The sequence below is a fragment of the Choloepus didactylus genome, chromosome 2 (assembly GCF_015220235.1).
Source record: "Choloepus didactylus isolate mChoDid1 chromosome 2, mChoDid1.pri, whole genome shotgun sequence".
NCBI lineage: Eukaryota > Metazoa > Chordata > Mammalia > Pilosa > Megalonychidae > Choloepus > Choloepus didactylus.
In genome coordinates, this window is record NC_051308.1 from 220,114,634 (window position 1) to 220,121,520 (window position 6,887).

Below are 6,887 nucleotides of genomic sequence, written 5' to 3' on the forward strand. Positions count from 1 at the left end.
GGATTGGTGGGAGCGACCGGGGGAGGGGACCAGGTGAGAAGCCGTCACAGTCACCAGTGGGGATGATGGTGGCCTGGACCCAGCCCTCATGCAGGGCAGGAGAGAAGGAGGCAGAGCCCATCACAAGGCAGGAGATGGAAACATGGATGGGACTTGGGGACAGCGGCATGAAGAGGGGGAGGAGAGAACTGACTTTAATTAGCAATCACTGAGCACCTACTGTGTGCTGGGAGCACACACTGTGCGCTGGGCATTTCAGACCCGCACCTCCTCCGAACTTCCCAGACCCAAAAAGGCAGCTCCAGTGAGGAGTCTGGAGCATAGGGAGGTCAAGGAACGTGTCCGAAGTGACTCCTGCTAAGTAAGGGACCCATGTCCAAACCCAAATGGTCCAAGGCAGTTTCTGAGGCAGAACCGGCCAGCCTTGGTGACAGTCTAGACTAGATTGGTGGGGGACAGGGAAGAAAGATTCTGGCATTTTATGCTCTACCCTTCTCCTCAGACCAGGGTAACAGATAAAACGGATTTTGGAAATGATCAATCGGAAGAGCCTGTCCAGCTCAGCCCCAGCCCCTCCATGTCAGAGGAAGAGACTCAAGGGGCAGGGCCTCTGTGTTAATTTTGTATTATAGCACATCTGGATAAAACCAGGGCCTTGGTAACAGAGTGGATGACGAACTCTGTTCTCTGCAAACGCATTAGAAGCAGCCGCTTCTCCCAGCCCAGAGCTCCTGGAGGCTCAAACAACCCTCCCCAGCGGCGAAAGGGCTGCCAGGGCAGAGGGAGGGCAGGTGGCCTGGCCCTGGTCACAGAGAAGCCACTGAGGGGCAATGAGCTCCCTCCAGATGGGCTGCTCTGACCTCCCAAGAGACCAGGGCAGAGGAGGCAGGATGGGGACATGGGGCTCCTGGGGCCATGAGACTCAGATGAGGTCACTGCCTGAAGTTTTACAATTCCCAGCACTTTTAAGTGACATGGGAGGAATCGTGTGTTTTCTACCAGTCAATGCAAAGGGATGGAGGGCTTGCCCACATGCTGGAGAAAAGCCAGACAGCATGGCTGACAATTGCTAGGATGCACAAAGAGGTCCAGAACCTTCCCTAAGGCCACCCAGCTCCACCCCCACCCTCCCTCGCCGTCCTCCCCACACACCAACTCAGCCTGGCGCCACGATCCACCCGCATCGAAAGGCACAACCTCCCTTAGCTCTGGCAACAGTTGAAGTGCTTAATAAAACCCAGCTGTTCAGGTCAGAATAAAAACTCAAAAGTTCTAAATGTCCCGTGCTCGTTCACACCATCAAATCATTCCATCATGGAGAGGGCTGGGAGCTGGCTAGGAGCAGGTCATGCCTTTTCTGATGATTTTTCTGATGTGTGTCACTTTGCTCAACATTTCTGGCCCTGCCTGGCAGGTGGGCTCCCAGGGGTCTGGGGGGCACCAGGAGGGAGGGGCATCTTTGCCAGGAGGCTGTCTGCGCCTTCCACAGCCTCCCATGGCCCTCACTCTGCCCTCCTGGACGCAGGCACCCAGGCCCCACTGCCCCCACAGATGCCTCCAGCTTTGCCCCCCACATCCTGACACTCCAAGGTCAGCACTGCCCCTCCCCAGGGACTCCAGCCATGCTCATGGCACCCAGGCCTTTGCACATGCTGTTCCCCGACCTGTGATGCCCTCCCTGCCTCATCTTCACTACTGAAAATCCACTCATCCCAAAAGGCCCAGAAGAGACAGGAGGGAGAGTAGGGGGCTGACCCGCCCCCCTGCTATGTGCCAAGGGCCGAGCCAGGAGGTGGGGGCTGCCCTCAGTGATCCCCCTGCAGCCTGGGCATCAATTACACAGGCGGGCTTCATTGGCCCATTTGACAGATGGGGCAACTGAGGCTCAGAGATGCTGAGTAACTTGTCCAAAGTCACCCAGGGTCAGGGGCAGGGCTGGGATAACTCTGACTGGGATGGCCAGGTGCCCACACTCCTGCTTTGGGCATCCTCCCAACCCCTGAGAAGGGGCATCGCTCCTTCCCCGCCCTCTCAGGGCACAAAAGATCTTTCCTCATGGTCCTTTCCTGTCTGTCTGCCTCTAACCCTGACTGGTCCCCCCTCCAAGAGAGGAGCAGATTGGATTCATCTCTGGCTCACTTTGGCGAACTCAAGTGAGTTGAGGTGAGCAGAGTGGCCCCACTGTGTCCCTGTGGCCTGGTGTGGCCCTGGAGGGAGACAAACCCCTCCAGCCAAGGATCAATGTAAGTTTGTCCAGTTTAATCCTCTCTATTGTTACTTGGTTCAGCTCTTTGTGGGAAGAGAGGCCAGGGAGGGAGGGCAGGTGGGGCATGTTTTGGCTCAAAATCAGCAGCCAGATCTGCCCAACAATTGGATGGTTGCTCTGTTAGTGAGTTCCCCATCCCTGGAAGAATTTAAGTTATTACAGGAGAGTGAAAGCAGAGCTTCTTGCATTACCAGGGGTCAGGATATCTATTTCAACTCTAAGTTTCTTTGAATCATTCAGTATTTCTAAGGGCCAAACATGCTGTGAATGTAGTTCCAAGTCTTTGTGAACAATTCCTTAATTCTAAGATTCTTTGGGACTGTGATTCTATGAATGCATCTGTGCTTCTGTAATACTAGGATTTTGTGAAAGGGAAAAGAGTCTCAGATTCTGTGATTCAAAGATGCCATTAAGGTATCTTTGAGTCTATGAAAATGTTCTAATTTTAAGTTTCTGTGCATCTCAGATGTCACGAATGAGATGGAGAGATTTGAAAATCCTCCGACTTTGTAAACGAAAGAAAGCTCTAAGGATGTCCCTGTCCTGCTTCAGCCTCTGAAGGAGGACGCTAGGTTGATATCTCCAAACGCCTCTCAGCATTAAACTGTGGAGTCTCTGGAAGTCCCAGAATCCATTCTCCCTGCTGCCTCACCCCCATCCTCATCTGGCTCACTCCAGTCGCTCCCTCCCAAGACCCAGAAATCCCACCCCTATCCCTTTCCCCACCCCAACCAGCACCTGGTTAACCTGTCAGCAGAGACAGACCCTTCCCCTTAGGCCTCCATCCCGGACACCAGCCACACCCTGTCTCTTGGATCCCCACCCCCCACCTCCCTGGGCCGCATCCCCCAACCTGGAGAAACAGGGCTGGGGCACCTTCCGGCTTCTATCCTCCTGCCCCCTCCCCACTCCCGACCCAGGGCAGCGGGCGAGCGCCCCACCCCTGCTGCTGCGATGTCTTCTGTTATAACCGAGGTGAAGCCATTTGGGGGGGCTGCTGCGCCCATCCCCACATGCTGAGTAGGATAAATGTTCCCTGAAGCCCTGGGCGACACAGCCTAGGAGGCAGCGTCTCCGCAGATGTGCTCCCAGATGTAGGCTTTTCCCCCTGGGATATTAATTACGAGGAAGGAGGGTGGTGGGGTGCAGCCTTGGATGCCAGTGGAAATTTTCTGGTGTATCTCACTTGGCAAAACACAGCAGAAGGAGCTGGAACAAAGAGTCCCACTCTCAGTTCTGTTCTGTTTATTTTTCAGAATAAGTTTGTCTGTTCTGCCATGGAGGCCTTTTGCTATATTTCATTGTTTAATCTGTTGCACTCGCCGTGGGCTCTGGGAGTGGCTCTCCTGATGGCTCAGTTTGGGTTTCTCTGTAAGGAATTTGATCCTGAGCAGGCGAGAAATGTGAGAAGAGGCCGGGAGGGGCTGGAATTCGGGGGGAGGCTGGACGCACAGTCAGTGCCCAGGATATGCACAGTGCGGCCCCCTCCCACCCACCAGCCTCAGCGGCTCCGCAGCAGGAAGGTTGGGGACCAGGAGCGGCCTCAGTGAGGGGAGCAGGTAACCCAGAGGCAGCAGGCTCGGCCGTCGGGGCAGGGATGAGCCAGTCCCCTCTCTGCCCCAGGAGCCTCCTCTGATATATCTCCCCACCACCCCCGTTGGCCAGAGCCAGTGAGCTGGCAGGGGGGCTCCCAGGGCAGGGGCAGGGGTGGGGGTGGGGGTTAAGGTGGGCTTCGCAGAGGTTTCGCAGGCTCTCTGTGGGACCCAGGCTCTCTGCTCTGGTGTTTCCAGCCTTGTCCAGTCTGCGGCTCAGAGTCCTGAGGGCCCTGTGCCCTGGCTCGACCTCCTGGACCCACCTCTTTAACCTCTGTCTCATCGGCCAGGTCGGGGCTCTTTGAAGACAGGGACCTCCTGTCGTGTTCAATGACTGAATCCTCCAGTGCTTGGCTTAGGCCTTGGCACATTGTGTAGTTACAGCAGGAAGGAAGGAGGAGTTCCCTTACCTGGGAGCCAACTGTGCATACCTGCCCTCGTAGAGCTGACATTCTTGGCAAGGGGAGGGAAGATAATAAAGAGTAAAAACCTAATGAACAAGTGGATTAAATAGAATACTGGGGGTGGGGGATTGGGAGAGTGGGGGCATGTGGTGGGGGCAGGGCGCAGAATTAAATGAAGTGATTAGGGAGCCTCACTGAGTTGGTAAGGTCTAAACAAAGTTTTGTCAGCTTGTTTTGCTTTCATCCATCCCCATCAGCAGATGAGGAAGCCAGGGCACAGAGAGGGTGAGCATGAACCCAAGGTCACACAGCATAAAGTGGAGGCAGGATCCAGCCCACCCAGCCTGGAGAGGAGGTCCCACATACACACTCTGCTGCATTCTAAGCCCCCCAGGCATGAACTCAGTGGGTCTTTTCACCCCCACTGTGAAGACAAGGTGACAGTCCCTACTGGACCAATGAAGAGATGGAGCCATCTAGCAGGGCCATGCTGCAGGGAGCATCAGAGCCAGGATTCAAGCCCAGGCGATAAGAGTGAAAAGCCTCATGCCTTCCATGAGCCGCAAACAGCCCTAGGGCTGGGGTCTCAGGCATCCTGACGGGAGATGTTTGGGGCAGGGTCCTTCTCAGCACCTCTGCTCACTGCTGGATCCAGGCATCCAGTGACACCCTCGGGGAACCAGGCAGGAGCCAGTGCTGATGACAGCATGACTCACTGCTGGAGGATAAAGGGAGGGACGTTCTGAGACCTGAGTCACTAGACGGACCTTCTAATCTGTCTGGTTCATGGCCCCCAGGCAGGGGAGAGGCAGCCAGGGGTTCTGGGTGCCCACTGCCACCAGCCCGGGTACAGACACACCCTCATCCACCACTGAAGCCTGAGCCATCAGGGGCCAGGGGAGAACTTTGCAGCCTCCTTAAGGATCTGGCCTGTTTTCCACTTCCCCTCACCAGGAGCACAGGGTCTGCTATGGTGACCGCCCGTTGCTTACAGAGGCTGCTGCTGGGGTGGGGCTGAGGAGGCCCCAGGGCCCGGGAGGGAAGGGAGGAGAAGAGGGAGAAACCAAGGAGGAGGGGGCGTTTCCCTGTGCTGGGCTTGCACACCACTACCTCTGCCTCGATCCGCACAAGGGTGAACAAGAAATAAACAGTTTCCCTTCTTGAGCACCAGTGGGGTGCCTGGGGCCCAAAACCCCTCCTCCGGACTTTATTCAACTGCCTCATTTCAGAGTCTCAACATCCCACTGAAGAAGGAATTATTCTCACATTTCTTAGGTGAGCAAACTGAGACCCAGGAGGTGCAGGCACGTGCCTGAGGTCACCCAGCAGGGTACACCCAGGTCTCCATCTCAAGGAGCTTGGGTTCTACTCCTGGAGTCTGAGGTCCTTCTCCAGGCCTGTACGGGTGAGAATGAATCAGGAGACAGAAATTGCACTGCGTGCCCCGCCCCCCACCTCCATAATGAAAGTGAGTTATTGCATGTGGCCGCCTACTTGACCAGGACAGACATTAAAAGGCATCAGACCTCCCCAGTGGGGGAAAGAATGTTCAAATGGTGTCGTAAACAAAGCATTAAAACTCTCCTCGCCCCCATCACTGTTAACAAATCTCCACACCCCTGTGTCATGAGACCCTGCGGAGAAACTCTGTTTTCACACTCTATGCAATGTCTGTGTCCCAACCATATAAACCCTGGCCCACCCCCTCACCTTCCCCACCACAATCCCCACCCCCCAACTTCCATTTTCCCCTCTGGCCTCCTCTCTGTGAGTCCTATTAAACTCTTGTCTAACTCCGTGCCTGGCGGGTTCTTCAGTCTTGGGGCTGCACTGGGTTGGAACACATGGTGATTAGAAGAGGTGGAGTTTAATATAGAGAATCATTACACCAGGATAGGGGAGGGACCATAAAGATGTAAGGAGAGCTCTCCATGGGACCCTGGGGTTGAATCCCCAAGGAAGGACACCCTTGGAGACCGTCCCCTCCCCAAGGCCAGAGCTCAGAGTGGAGAGGGTGTGGCCCCAGCCTGCTGGAAGGGGGAAGTTTGCTGGGTCCCAGCCAGAGCTGGTCCAAGGTAGCCGGCAGGCAGGAGCACCCCCCGGGCACAGGCCAGCCCAGGCTAGTGGGTGCGCACACAGAGGGGGTCGGGGCTCCCCTGGGGGCACACAGGCTCTCCCACGGTGGTTGGATGGAGCAGCAGGAGCAAGAAAACAAAATAGCACAGCAGAGCAGGAAGGGGCACCTTTCCGGGCAGTGTCCCTCCAGTGCCCCCTACTGACAAAGCTCAGCAGCGCGCTCACAGCAAAAAGGAAATGCTAGCGTCCAGTCCAGGATCCCAGAGCAGGTATGGAAGGGGGAGTTTGGAACTGAAAGACAATAAATCGGGGGTCAGAAAACTATGGCCTCGGGTCAGCTCAGGCATGCCACCTACTTTTTGTATGACATATCAGCTAAGAATTTGTTTAGCATTTTTAAATTATTGAGAAAATAAGAGAAGAATATTTCATGACACGTGAATATTTTATGAAATTCAAATTTCAGTGTTGATAAAGAAAGTTTTGAAGGTGTCAATTTAAAAACTTTGGGAAATTTGTTTTCTTTCTTGTGACATAAATACCTACATA